Genomic DNA, 16,126 nt, shown 5'->3' on the forward strand with positions numbered 1-16,126 from the left:
AACAAACTTTTGTTGTCTGAAGAATATGCATCGACAAAAGTGTGTGAATTGTTAATTAGACATTGCTATTCCTAACAAATGTCATAAAACTTAAACATCTTTTTTAGCTGCTTTTTTTCAATTCTGTTAAACTTATAAATTCACATCACATAATTAGGACCTTCCCACTTTCCGCATATTTTGGCAAATTGAAATAACCTCTCTCAGTAATTCGCCAAAGAGCATTATAGGATTGAACACCAAACAAAACGAAATTACACAAAGATCAGTTGCCAAGATTGTCAATGTGCTGTCAAAAAATATTAACCAAAATTGAGAACTGAGACGGCTAATCATTAGCGCTGGTTTTTCCCAAACCAATTTAAAAGTTTCTTCTCTATGAGAAGTCTCTTCTAATTCTTAGTGTACTTGGTTTAAAATACTTTAATACAATTCGATATACATAAATTTGAACAATGAATCATAACTGGTGGGGTGAATCGTAGTTAGACAATTTCGACATCACCTCCTTGGGGGTGACCGAGTTCCTGAGTTTTGGATCTGGAAGACTTTGCAGGAGTGTGGGTGGCTGGTTGGGATAAAGATTTGGGATTAGCGTTAACAACTCTTCCCTTTCGATTATGGTAACTATTATAACTAAATTCAGACAGAAGAAGGACGAACGACTCAAACAAAAATTGTTACTATCAACAATATTCCCTGGTTGCACTTTGAACAATTGACAAAAGTCGCTAACAATAAGAGACCTTTCTGTCGTTACCAATGGCAGCGGTAACAATCGTCATTTATCCAAATTTGAGTAGCAACTACGGAAAAGTGTTTGTTAAGGAATGAAATTGCACATTGATACTTGGAACCCTCTGTATAGATGCCCTAACGCAAGCGTCATGCTACGCAGGGTTTTTAGTTCTTAGTTTTTAGTCTTTGACGTTTCTAGCACACTTTGTAATAATATAATAAACGATCAGTGTTCTTGTAACATCGACTATTATTCTCGTCACACTCACACCTCAGTTTTCAAAAGTGTTTGTAGTGATATTTTTGTGTTTATTTAGTGTCCATCTTTTGTCTGAATTTAGTTAGTTACCAAATTCAGACAAATGAAAAAATTTGTTTACTTGTCTGGTAACCTTGTTTACCAATCCAAGAAACAACTGAATTAAATTTTTGTTTTCGTACTATAAAGAGTTTAATAACCGAATTAGCGATAATGAAATGGGAAAACAGCAAGTGTGCCTGCAAAATGTCGAGTGGTTCCGAATCCTATTGGAACCGGACGGCACATCGCCAGTCCCGTTCCACAAGAAGTTCCTACTAAGAGACAAAAACCGTGAAAGAAGGAAAGGAAAAGGCGGTTCAAATCCAGGTTCTATTGGCAGAAAGAAAGGTCACCCGCCCGGTAAACCCTGAGCACGACTCCGTTCCAAGTTCCGAAAGAGTTAACTATCTAAAGTAAGTAACAACAGCAAAATTCGGCAAAGCGCCTCACCGACATCCGACCCCCAAATGGAGTTAGACATAACGTTAATATAAACAATAAAATAGAATAAAGTGTGTTAAAAAACAATAACAATTGACAAATGAAGGCGACCGAGGTAACCTTGGTGATCAAGAAACAGTGAGAGTCAGTTTGAGAGAAACAGCTCAAGAGCTCAGTAGTAGCCGTCTTTTTTGTTGATTCATCCTTTGTATTTCAATTATTTGATTGAATAAATTACTGCAATTTCTTGCATATTCTCTGAGGTTATGGGCCCAGTGCGTGCAGGATAAAGTTATACAATTGAGGTTGAAAGTCAATTGTGGTGAAGGCAACAGACAAAGATGGCGAACGTTACTGTAAATAACATTCTAAAAATTCAACAATTCGATGGCACGAATTTTAGCAATTGGAAATATCGTGTGGGAATTTTGCTTGATGAAATGGAGTTGAGAAGATTCATCGAGGAATCGTTGGAGGTCATTCTTACAGCGGAAAAAGATGTGACAAAACATCCTACGATTAAGTTGAATGAAAGAAAATGTGTTTCGATATTAGTACAGTCAGTTCATGATAGCCAACTTGAGTATGTTCGCGAAAAATCTCGGGCAAAGGACATGTTCGACACATTATGCACGATTTTCGAAAGGAAAAGTGTGGCGTCGCAAGTTTTATTACGAAAACAATTGCTGACAATGAAATATAATGAGTCGGATGATATGATAAGTTACCTTTTGCAATTTGATAAGAGAATTCGAGAGTTAAAGTCAACGGGAGCTAAAATGGAAGAGCTTGATGTGGTTGTACATTTGTTGATTACTATGCCAAGAGGTTATGATAACCTAGTGACACCATCGGAAACGATGGATCAATCAAAGTTAACTGTAGAATTTGTTAAAACTCGGTTAATGGATGAGTACAATAAGCGGACTGGTGTAAATGGTTCAAGTAAATCAATTGAGCCTGGAGCAATGTTTGCTGGGAATAAGACAATTATATGTCATTTGTGTAAAAAACATGGACACAAATAGGCTCAATGTTTTCGCAATAAAAACAAAAAAGAGAGGTCAAATAGAGAAAGCGCAAACAGAGCAAGCGGTTCATCGATGTATGCAATTGCTGAAGATGGTACCAAAGAGAATTTGACAGAATCGAAGGCATTTAACGCTCAATTGCAGCAGAATAGCGGTAATTACGCGGAAATAAAATTTGTTTTAGATTCTGGAGCGACTCAGCATATGGTGAATCAGAAGATGTTCTCGATAAATTTGGAACCAATTGACGAAATAAGCATTTCGGTTGCCAAGAAAAATCAAAGCATTGTTGCAAAGCAACGTGGTGACATTCTCGTTAAAACATTTCACCATGGTGACACATCGGTAAAAACAATGGAGGACGTTCTATTCGTGAATGATTTCGAGTTTATGTAATTAAATTAACTTTATAAAATTGGAATATCAAGTGACACATATTTATGAAATTTAAAATCAAAGAAGCATGAACCATTGTATATTATAATGTATTTATATATAATAGTATACAATAATAAAATAAAAGCAATATTAATTCTAGAAAATGCCGAAAACGCGTAGATTTGCTTCTTGGACTAAGAGACGTGGAAAAAAATCAAAAGTTCAAGTAAATGTACAAAGAAAAAGGGAAGTAGAGAAAATAGGATCATATATTGTGGATAAACTTTTAGAACGAGTTGAGAATTATAAAGAATCTACCCAATGTTCCCGATATATTTTAAATGAGATACTAGATAATATTTTCAATTCACGTCCAAACGAAGAAGCTCTTAGTCCATGTGGTACAACAACCCCGTTACGTTCTGTTAGAACTAAGTCTAATTTAACCCCATGCAAAAGTGAAAGAAAAACGTTTTCAGAAATAAATGAAGAATATGAACGGTACGTTTTTATTCAAATTGGCAAAATTCATCTTTTTTGGAAACCATATCTGACGGCGACGACTTAATTAGTATTATTTTAGAATTGAAAATTTTCCTTTGGATATAGAAGTTGTTCCTGAAATCAATTCATTGACAGGTTATCGAATTGTAGATATCAGATACTTCCTAAATATAACAACTAAAATTCAAGTACAACACAACAAGAGGTGCACTGGTGGACAATTAGTTTATCTAAAAGAAGTGCGATGTGGGTTAAGAAGCACATTTATTTTAAAATTCAACATTTGTGACAAAGAAGTATCAGTTTCAACAGAAAATCCGAAAACAAGGTCCAAAATTAATAGAGCAGCTGAATGGGGAACATTTTCAGTAGGAAGCACCTACGCACATTTAATGGAATTATTGAAAGTAATGGATATTCCATGTTTATCTAAAAATTTGTATTATAAAATTCAAAATGAATTGGATCAGGTGTGTTATAGTACCATAACTGAAATTTTTATTGTTTTTATACATGAAATATTATAGGTATGGAAAGAATCATTATGGCTTGCTTTGGAAGAAGCTGGAAAATTAGAACGTGAAGCTGCAATTAAGGAAGGACATGTAGATTCACATGGCATTCCATATATAACTGATGGATATTTAGATTGAGGATGGTCTAAACGAAGCTATGGACATACGTATAATGCAAATTCTGGAGCTGTAAGTTTATAATATATTCGGATATGTAACAAATAACATTTTATGTTATAATTTGTAGGCTGTTATAATAGGGAAAACAACAGGAAAAGTATTATTCGTAGGTGTAAGGAATAAATATTGTTGTATTTGCGCTAGAGCCGAAAACAATAATGAAGCTGCTAAAACACATATTTGTTTTAAAAATTGGTCCGGTTCATCATCTTCAATGAAACAGGATATAATAGTAGAGGGATTTAATAACAGCATAGAAATGCATGGGTTGAAATACTTAAAATTTATTGCAGATGGTGATTCCTCAGTTTTTAAAAATATTAAAGAAAAGGTACCATATGGACACGAGGTAAACTTGTAATATAAAATAATAGATAAGTTTTACAAATATTTACACAATACTTTTTAGGTTGTTAAAATTGAATGCATGAACCATGTATTAAAAAATTTCAGTAAAAACCTTTACAAAATTAAAAAAGATACTCAAGGGGTCCCTGTTGATGCCAGAAAGATGTTAAAAAGCGATACTATTAATGAACTAAATAAATCAGTTCAATCTGCAATTTACGCAAATACGCAGGATCCAGAAAATCTAAGAGCCGATATTAGAAATTCAATATATCACGTTTATGGTAATCACAGTGCTTGCAAACAGTATTTGTTCACCAATACTGGAGACGTTTCTAATGATCGAACAACTCAACTTATATCTTCTGGCCTGCATCACCATCTTTTTGGTGCTATTGAGCAATTATTAATGAAGGCTGATTTTCTTCTTGATAAAGAAACCAACAATAAAGCAGAAATTTTTATGAATATAATGGCTCGTTTCAATATGGGAAAAAGATTGAACTTGATTCAAAGAAATTCATTTCAAATACGAGCTCATTTAAGCGTCCTCTCTTACAATTATGGTTCAGATTGGCATACAAAACCTTGGAAATCATATTTTAATGAAAGTCCGGGTAAAAATCTAAAAAAATTTATAAGTGCTCAGGGTAATGAAAAAGAGCGGAAGCTCAAAAATCCTTATGATAGGGAATCTGTAAAAAAAAGGATCAAATTTTCAGGAGATTCTAACTATGGTCCTAACATAGCGGAAACATATGTTTCAGATAGTGATATCAACTCAGCAGTACAAAATTTGTGCGAACGTTTGAAGGTGGTGTATGCTCTATGTATATATACATATATACTCCTACTTCTAACCCTAACACCAAGCCTTCCTCCCGACCAGCCACCCCACACCTCCAAAACGCAGAAGTCTTCCACAAAGTGGGATACGCCTATGGAGGTGTTCTCGAAATCCTGACGACGCACCCCTGTGCTCACCGAAAGGACACGGAAGCACTGGAAGTATTTGTTTCCATTAAGGTCAAAATACAAAAGTTAATAGTTAGAACATGCCTGCTTACAAGGCGACGTGGAATGATAATGCAAGGTACTCAGTAAAACGCTTATTGACTATCTTACAACATTGGTGGGCTGTATACAACTAACTCTGCTCTTACAACTTAACTCTGTTTCTATAACTAGGCTCTTCTGTTGTTTTTATTCTCCGTTGTCATCACAACCGTTATACACGATGTCTAGATATTCTAACATAACTTGCCTCGAGTGAATTGGACCAATGATGAGTAAGTATAGTGTTTGCATGAGTACTGAGGTTTACACTTTAAACTATCAATTATCATTGGTTGATTGTGTCTTATGAAATTTTATACAATATGTTCCTACTTTATCTACATGTAAAAAAATTAAAAACTAAGTTTCCTAAGTTGTTCTCTAAAGAGCTTATAAAAAACTATTCGTTATTCATTTGTAGACATTTGAATTCCATTCCCATAATCAAATTTCAATGTTTTATTTATTAATTCGTTATTCATTTGTAGATATTTGAATTTCGTTGTCATAAACTAATTTCAATTTTGTTCATTAAATCTGGTAGACCAAAAAGTTTTCTTTACTTGTTTACCAACAAACTTTAATCAGTTCAAACTTTTATTTCATACGAACCACATCTCTCTGAAGTTGCTTCTACGCTTCAATTCAAAATTATTAGTTAAATATTCTCGCTTTTATTAATGAGTCCCTGCCTCATTGGAAATGATAATCGGAAGAAATACTTGTGTATAGTAATACTAGAAATGAAACAGATCGTATCAAACTGTTATTTTTAGGGAATATTTTTGTCTAAATTCATTAATTTACTTACAGGAATCCCAACTAAACAAAGAATAAGTACTTTAATTAATTTGTTTTCAGAATAAATTAAGATTGAAATCTTAAAGTACGATGCAAAAGGCAAATGGTGTAAAGATTCTAGTGGCCCAAGAATTGGATTTAAATGTAAGTATAATTTTCATCTGTATTCAAGATTTTTATAATTAATAACATATTTTATGTTAAAACACACAATTAAATTATTTAAATTAAATGAAAAACAAATAAAATTGGTATATATAATAAAATTAATCTTTAATATTAATTTTATATATCTTTTTTAAAGTATTTCGACGATTCGTTGGGCACGAGGAGTTACGTTCACATGGAAAGGCTGATTACCATTATATAAATGAAGATGAAATGAGCCACGACAAAACCTGACGACATCGGCAAATATTTTCTCTGAGGCTATGAAATATGAATAAAAATCTAAGAAATCCGAAAATAGTACAAGAAAAAATCACAATAAAGAAGAAAACATCATTACCAAGAAACCGTATTCAAAAGTTCTACCAAAAAGGCTGAGGACTGGAATGTTTCCATTGGAGTTCCACATATCTATCTCTGTATATAGCAAGTACTTTCAATTTATGGAAATGTTTCCATAGTGTGGATCTAGGTTTCAACTCATCTATCATCTGAGAATGAAGCTTGTTTATAGCAATTATAATTTTAGATTAGTGCCGAAGTAATTTTTCCTTAAATTTTAATCTTTACTGTAATCACTAAATGTGTTTCCTAAAAAAATATGTTGCATATAACTTTTAAGTACCTCCACTGAATAGTTGAAGGTCAAAAAAATCGACAATAGGTCGAAACCATTTATTAACAACCAAACTTATATTAAATTAACCACATAACTAAAGGTACACAAAATAGTTTTATTTGGAAAATTATATTATATATAAATATTTGGGAATCACATTTATAGTCATTTAGTGTGGGTTGAAATATAAGGATGAATTTGATTCGGAACAGTTCTACCATTTAGTACAACTCATCTCATCTCGATATTTCTTAGCTCTGTCAATTTGTTGACACTGTGGATTCAAACGAATAGAATTATACCAAAAAATATAACTGAACCACAACTTGATGTAATATTAATACAATGCAAGATCAAATAAAATTTACTTGAAAGACGACATCCCTCACCTCTCTTAGCAACAAAATATATATCGGCATTTAAGTATAAAGTTAACAATGTTAACAAAAACAATTTCTATTCACATGTTAATTATCTGCAGAATCACAGACAGTATTTCTTTGATTCAAAATAAATGTCGACGAGAGATCTGCAACTGATTTGATTTCAGTGACTCGTAATCGAAACCTTCAGACAGTAGGTTGCTATTGTTGTAAATGTTTAAATATTTCACCTTTTTAAATCAAAAGATAATTCACGTAGTTGATTCTTTAAGCAAGAATTAGTGAGCGGCAAATTTCAACTAAGTACTGAATTTTTTCTGTCACGTTTGGTTGGATTATTACCCTCAAATAACACAAAGATACCAATCTTTCCAAATTTGCTAATTTTATGTCAAAATTTAATTAGATTCCTCATCTCTAGATGACAACTTCAAATAATGTCAACACATTTTATTAACAAAATCATGAAAAAGTGATTTCTACTTTACAATTTGCTGATTTGCAATCTTTGTTCAGATGAAATTTATAATTAATAGCTCTATCATTTGTAATTTTGTTGAAATTTTCATCTACGTTTGTGCATATATATTTTAAGTGTCTCCACGTTTTCTTGAGAGCTGACAAATTGGACAACTTGGCCTTAGTTGCTGATTTATAATCGCGATTATAGGAACCTGGGATCCTATTAAGTAGTATTTAAAATTTAAATTTTAAAAAATCTTTATAAGCATTCAAGAGGTGAAACACAATTTACTTTACCTACTTCCACCATATTTGCTTTAAAATAAAGTTCACATCGTGGTGGTGAATCAAAATTTGAAGATTGTGATGCACAATATAAATTGAACTTTGCTAATGTTATTTGATGGGATAAGAACCCTTTAGAAGATAAATAAAAGTTGCTCAAGTTTTTTGTGCTCTTCGCAATAACTTAATGAACAAGTTTAGAAGGTAAATTTACCAAAAAATAGTTTTGTACATAATCTGGATTCAATAGCAACGAAGGCAGTTTGTTTATCAAACAAAAGAAACACATTCAATATTCATACATTCTTCCTTTCTATTTACCTGGAAGAATATCATCATCTAACACATGTCTGATCGGTATTCCAAATAAATGCTTTTCTAAGAAAATTGTGTCTCAATTCCTGACTCTGTTATAGCGTAAGCTTTATTTTCAATAATAAGATGTTTTTTCGCATTGTAAATTAAATTGTTTCAGAAGAATGTTACACTGTTAACTGTCACAGGAGGATAGCTCCGTCATTATTATTATAGAATCCTGTGTTCAGAATCTCTTGTAACAGAGCTAGAAAACCGTTAATAAATGACTTCGTGGGAGAATTTTTAGACCACCACTTTGTTTAGATTCTCACGAATTTTTTCATATTTTTATGGGTTTTCTTAAAATTAATCTTACATTTGGTAATCGTAAAATAGTCGTAAAATACAAAATTTATTTTAAAAATTACTTATCTTAATCTAAACGTTCGTTGTTTTTTTTTAACACATGTGTTCTTTTCGAACCCTTATCTAGTGTCAGGGTGTGGTCGCACAGTGGGTTCGAAGTTTAAATAGTGATATTTCTATGTAGAACTTATTCAGTAATTAAATTAAATTAATTAAAGGAAAATGTAATAATTTACCCCAACAGGAAATTTTAGAAAATTGTAACTTTGTTCTTTTATTTTGTCTTATTTAAGTTAATGAATTGATTTTTAAAAAAGATTGAAAATGTTTGTAAGTACAATGGTTTTTCCTTATGCAAATAACATCAGAATTGTAATATTATTGAAACAATGAATTGTATTGTATTTTGAATTGCATTAAGGTTTTTTAGACCAAGTACATTATTATTATTTAGATTAGGGTTTCATATAGAAAAACTCTTAAATTAATTTGGCAACAATGTTGAGAAAAGGAACATTTGTTTAGTTCATCTGATTGGTTGAAGTAGGATCGTTGTTGGAGACATTCAGATTCTTAAGGGTCTTAAGTCACCACCTACTTCACCCCTTCCTAGAATCCGAGTTTATAAAACTCTGGGATTCATTTATTTCGGTAGATTTTTACCCGAATTTTTCAAGTGTCGAGATCGAAGTTCTTTTAGTTGTTTTTACTTACTGTTTGTCAAAGTTCAACCTTTTTGCCAAGAATATAAGTAAATTTAAATTATTCAATTTTTTTCTATTTATATTTATTTGTTTTTGTTTTTCTTATATTTATTTTGTTAATATAGTTAGGTTAATTAAAATTGAGTTTTAATTAATTCCGAACTAGAAATTAAAGAACAATAAAACAGTGAGTAGAAATTATCTAATATTTCGGTTTGGTGAAAGGTGTGAGTATTGAGTGTAATACATCACCTTAGTTGAAGAAGATCTGTTCAACAAAAACAAAGGTTAGTGATATTGAAATTAATTATGGAGTAAGAATTGTATAGTCTAACCTCATAAATATTTTGTGTAAAATTAAATCGCTCCCTTTAACCTGTTGTAACGAGTCTTTCAAAAAGACTTTGGTTATACCAACTGAATTATCATCGGTAACCCGTTACATAAATTGGTGTCAGGTGTGTCTCCTAAAAATTGACACATAAATTGGTGTCAGGTGTGTCTCCTAAAAATTGACACATAAATTGGTGTCAGGTGTGTCTCCTAAAAATTGACACATAAATTGGTGTCAGGTGTGCCTCCTAATGGTAAAAAAAAAGTAAAAAATAAAAATTGACACATAATTTGGTGTCAGATGTTTCCCCTAAAAATAAAAATTGAGACATAGTTTGATGTTATGCTTGTACAATTGTAAATTTAATACATAATTTGATGTTAATTATAGTTACATAAAATTTGATGGTATAAAGTTTGTGTAAAATGTTCACATAATTTTGGAGTCGACTGTTTTAATTTAAAGATTTGAAGATAGAAGAAAATTAAAATTTATTTGTTAAGAAGTTCAAGAGTAAACAAGATCTGTGGTTGACTATACATATTTTTATTCTGATTTTTAGTATCATTTACCTGTCTGTTGTTGTTTTAATTGCTAATATTTGTGAAATTGGTTTTGTAAAATAAATCGAAGTTTAGGTCAAATTTGAGAATAAAATGATTAGTTTCAATTTATTGTAATTGGAAAATATTGAATAAGTAAATAAAATTTTAACAACACAGAAAAGACACAGGAAATCGGTGAAATCTCCGGCATTGACAAAATCACGTCATTTGTCGTTATAAATTGTTAGAAGTTGTTTTAATATTTGGTTGGATAGTATTGTTCATTTAAATGGTACAAATTTTGTTGATAATTGTTTATATATAAGTAAAAATCCTATTTCTTTAATATTGAAACAATATTTCTAATAATTTAGTGTGATGGTCTTACGGAACTTATAATTTGACAAATGTGGTTGACTGTAAGCTATAAATAAAAGCAGGTAGTAAAGCTTTTGAGTGAGTGTCACTGAGATTTATGAGGGGTTGGTTAAAGAAAAAGAGGTAGTTTTACATTTCAAGAATAATAATGATTGTATTTCATAAAAAAAAAAAAAATATTTAATTAAGTAAGAATTTAACAAAATTTCCTTATGACAATAATACAAGTGGAAGATTATAAGTTCGCATAACCATTTGGAATTATTAACGCTGAATTTATTTCAGATTTATTAATTGAGATTTTTCTTTCAGAGAAATAGTTTAATTTTTATTGATTAGTAGTTTGTCTTCCGTAGTTTTTTTTTGTATGTAAAAGGAAGAAAGTATTTGCATGTACATTGATTTGTAAGGTTTCGTAGCAATTTCTAGTAGTATACTCAGTTATCAATTCCGGGAGCAAAGAGTACTGATTTTCCATTTGTACTGTTTTTGGGCAAAAGGTCAAAAACGCTGTGAACTAAATACAAGTCTATTAAGTAATATAAAAAATATCTTATAATTGTTTGTGGAAATGAGTCGTGACGAGTCAAGTTTTAATAAATATTCAGTTAATAATTTTGATGAAACTTGTTTGAGTTTAACATCTAGAGAACAGTTAGCATCAAAACGTAATACCAACAGTAATACTTTGATGGAAGCACTGTGTTATTCCTTGTCAAGGTTAGCTATGAACAGTAATCTTACATTCATAGATGATTTTGATGGTGAGAGTGATTACAGGGTTTTCGTCAAGAGTGTTGAATTAATTAGTAAAGACAATAATTGGTCGGAAAAACAAATGGTCTCAGCTATTGAATTCAAATTGAAAGGTTTAGCTAGAGAGTTTTATTTTACTATTGAAACTTCTCGTAGACCTCAGACTTTTAAAGATATGAAAAATTGGTTAGCTAGTGTTTTTGATAAAAAAGTTAATTTTTATGAGGCTAAAAATGAACTAACAAAATGTAAAAGAAAAACAAATGAATCATTAGGATCTTTTATGTGTAGACTTAAAATAATTGCAGAAAAGATGGTCACAGAATCAGATCCATTCGAGTTGTCGAGATTTGTGAATATGTTGGTCGCTCAGCAATTTGTTGATGGTTTAGATACTAGGCTATCAAATTTGGTTCGGGCGGAGGGCATATTTTTGAATTTAGACGAAGCTTTCCGTATAGCGTCAGAAAAAGAAGACATTTTTCTTAGATTAAAGCTGACCCCAGAGAAAAAAGAATTTGATAAAAATTTATTTGAAAAAACTAGTCTAATGACAGAAAATTGTGAAAGAGATGATAGAGTTCGAGATAATGGTAAAGTTCATATTTTAAAAGTAAAGGCGAGTAATGATCGAAAAATTAAAAGCAAGTTAAAGAATCAATTTTGTTATACGTGTGGTCAAAAAGGTCATTATAGACTTAATTGTCGTTTTAGTAATTGTAAAATGTGCAACAGTACAACTCATACATCGAAAAATTGTTATTTCTTAAAGAAAAATAGACGAGAAAGTAAACTTAAACATAAAGGAAAATGAAATTTTTAGTAAAAAAAGTGAAAATAAGTGTCTTTAAGAATTTTGAGTTGTTGAAAGAAAAATGATGAGTCGAAACGAAGGGTTATAGGTTGTATTTGGTTTACAAAGTACATAAAACAATCTGCAGGTTTACGTTCCGGTTACGCCGATGAATCACAGTTCATTGTGGATTACCGGAAGACGATCTGTTCAGGTAATGGCGTGCCCTCATTGCTTGGCGGTGATAAGACAAGTCAAAATCTTTTCACATTAGATGGTCTTCTGAAGTGTCGCTCAGTTAAATAAAATGGATTTACAATAGCCCAAAAGAATCTAACAACAACAGGTTTTGCATTAGTAATTTTCTTCTATATTCTCATGTTGGTAAAGATCTGATCAATCTTGATTCCTGTACGTTTGGTTTTAGCTCCAAGCACCCGAATGTGGTGAGATTATCTGAAGATGTAGTTTATTTTTGCAAATTTCAAGGTTTTAATGTTTAGTATTAACGTAATTATGCGCAAATTCCTTAATACTATGATTTATTACCACTCAATTTTTTCTAGTAAGACTTCCTCTTATTAGCTCTATTGTGTTTTCGAGTTCAGTGAAAACAAATAGAAATAATAGATTCTCTGTTGTTAGATTTCTTCAAGATTTTACAATACCTCAGTCATATATCACATATTTCAATAAAAACTTGACACTTTCGGGTAACTTGTTCGTTTGTTAGTTGGTTCCTCCTTTTATAGGTAAGGAGAGGTATTAAGTGGTCTAGGTCTTGAGTGGAAGACTAGAAATTTTGTAGAAAAGTAAATGCTTCGCGCGCGCGGAGTGACCCCATCTTGGTGGATCCAGGGGTTTCCAGATGTACCTGCAGTTGTTGGATTATCCGTGAAGACATAGTCTGAATGAGCAGAAAATGTGACTTCTTTGTTTTGCAGTGGGTGACGTGTCCTGGCAGTCACAATACGGAATTGATGTTTTGGTGAGAGGTTGATATGCAACTCTTTGTATTTGTGTAGTCGTCGTACTACGGTGATCCATCACGTGGCACAACTGAGTTTTTTAGCGTAGGTGTAGTTGTATGTGTAGATGTACACATGTGGTGCAAGTGTGAGAGTAAAAGTGGTTACTCATGAATTGATGAAATGAAAGTAGACAAAGTAGCAGGAAAAGTTGTAGAGTTTACAGGTACCCATTAGTAAGTTGGGTTGAGGTATAATGAAAAGGACTTAAAGGAAGTCGAATAGCAGCCTACGCAGAGCACCGGATTTACGAAATATGTGGAAATATGTGGAAAGATATGATGTTTTGGAGAAATTGCTGAAGTTAGAGTCGAAATGAGACGAGGTATAGTAAATATGTATTCCGGACTACTTCAAAGAGGAAGTGAGTCATGGGTATTTTTCAATCAAAGTGGATTGAAATGTGGAATACGGAAACGCTTACAAGATCATAACAATGTAAAAAATGTACATGTGCAATTGAAAGAAGAAATGAATTGAAAGAAGAATTTGTAAAAATTCGATAATAAACTCCAAGGATTTTAAAATATGTGTTCGTAGAACAATATTAACTATTATCTGTTTTAGTTATTTTGCCAAGTTTTTCTTAAATGTTGAAAAAATCATCAGTGTCGAGATGACGGATCTATCAACATCAATGATCCAGGATCTCAAGGATTTTTCAAGAGGACTTCCAATTAGACACAACAACACGATGAATACGATAAACGAAGTTTACAAATCTTGATACCACGAGAGGAAAAAGAAGAAATTTCTCTGGACAGTTATTTCATGAGGGTCCCAGGCAGACAGAAGAAAAGGAATATTTAGATTTCTTTATTTCCAAGAAGTTGTTTACGACTTGTGGTTGCTGCTACACCACATTTTGTAATTTGAAGCCTGCAGTATAAGTGGTTACCAACTACTTATCCAAGAGTATCGTTGAGGACGAACGATCAAGGACCAAGGAGCCTATGATTAAGGATGAGAAACGAAGGACGAAGAAGCGGATGTCCAGGAACCAATCACCAGGGGCCAAGTACCGGGTCAACGACTGAACGAGTCTACAGAAAAATGATAACCAGAGCATTGGAAGAGGAAAGGATTTCTTTGTATAATTATTATTGCACAAACATCAGCAATAATGAGGAGCAACAACCAGAATCAGCTACCAGGACCTTAAGAGGAACGATTCACCAAGGACCATCAACTAACGAAATAAATCCTAGCTGTCTAGATTTTGAATGATATTTTGTTGGTCAATGTTATGTGTTCTTAGGTCATGTAATTGAAATTATAATGTTTTGAATTGTATTGAGATGTATGTAATGATGTTTAGGTTTAGATGTCGAGTTTGATTATTGTTTTGATAAAACCAATTCATTAACGTTGTCACTTAAAGAATTGCTTTTCTCTAAAAGGGGGAGTAATGTAACAGAGCTAGAAAACCGTTAATAAATGACTTCGTGGGAGAATTTTTAGACCACCACTTTGTTTAGATTCTCACGAATTTTTTCATATTTTTATGGGTTTTCTTAAAATTAATCTTACATTTGGTAATCGTAAAATAGTCGTAAAATACAAAATTTATTTTAAAAATTACTTATCTTAATCTAAACGTTCGTTGATTTTTTTTAACACATGTGTTCTTTTCGAACCCTTATCTAGTGTCAGGGTGTGGTCGCACAGTGGGTTCGAAGTTTAAATAGTGATATTTCTATGTAGAACTTATTCAGTAATTAAATTAAATTAATTAAAGGAAAATGTAATAATTTACCCCAACAGGAAATTTTAGAAAATTGTAACTTTGTTCTTTTATTTGTCTTATTTAAGTTAATGAATTGATTTTTAAAAAAGATTGAAATTTTTAAAAAAGAGTGAAAATGGTTTTTCCTTATGCAAATAACATCAGAATTGTAATATTATTGAAACAATGAATTGTATTGTATTTTGAATTGCATTAAGGTTTTTTAGACCAAGTACATTATTATTATTTAGATTAGGGTTTCATATAGAAAAACTCTTAAATTAATTTGGCAACAATGTTGAGAAAAGGAACATTTGTTTAGTTCATCTGATTGGTTGAAGTAGGATCGTTGTTGGAGACATTCAGATTCTTAAGGGTCTTAAGTCACCACCTACTTCACCCCTTCCTAGAATCCGAGTTTATAAAACTCTGGGATTCATTTATTTCGGTAGATTTTTACCCGAATTTTTCAAGTGTCGAGATCGAAGTTCTTTTAGTTGTTTTTACTTACTGTTTGTCAAAGTTCAACCTTTTTGCCAAGAATTTAAGTAAATTTAAATTATTCAATTTTTTTCTATTTATATTTATTTGTTTTTGTTTTTCTTATATTTATTTTGTTAATATAGTTAGGTTAATTAAAATTGAGTTTTAATTAATTCCGAACTAGAAATTAAAGAACAATAAAACAGTGAGTAGAAATTATCTAATATTTCGGTTTGGTGAAAGGTGTGAGTATTGAGTGTAATACATCACCTTAGTTGAAGAAGATCTGTTCAACAAAAACAAAGGTTAGTGATATTGAAATTAATTATGGAGTAAGAATTGTATAGTCTAACCTCATAAATATTTTGTGTAAAATTAAATCGCTCCCTTTAACCTGTTGTAACGAGTCTTTCAAAAAGACTTTGGTTATACCAACTGAATTATCATCGGTAACCCGTTACACTCTCGACAATTTAGAATATCATCTTTCTATATTTGGTATCGCC

General features: G+C 31.6%; 1 long non-coding RNA gene and 1 pseudogene across 1 annotated transcript; both read left to right on the top strand.

Moving 5' to 3' along the window:
* The first annotated feature begins 3,849 nt into the window (after positions 1–3,849).
* Positions 3,850–5,248, top strand: LOC126264837 (uncharacterized; annotated as a pseudogene).
* Positions 5,249–13,133: 7,885 nt separating this feature from the next.
* LOC126264210 (uncharacterized) lies at positions 13,134–14,704 on the top strand. Its single transcript, XR_007546969.1, has 2 exons — positions 13,134–13,736; positions 13,979–14,704. It is a non-coding gene; the product is annotated as an uncharacterized LOC126264210 (long non-coding RNA).
* The last annotated feature ends 1,422 nt before the right edge of the window (positions 14,705–16,126 follow it).

The sequence above is a fragment of the Aethina tumida genome, chromosome 1, assembly GCF_024364675.1.
Source record: "Aethina tumida isolate Nest 87 chromosome 1, icAetTumi1.1, whole genome shotgun sequence".
Taxonomy (NCBI): domain Eukaryota; kingdom Metazoa; phylum Arthropoda; class Insecta; order Coleoptera; family Nitidulidae; genus Aethina; species Aethina tumida.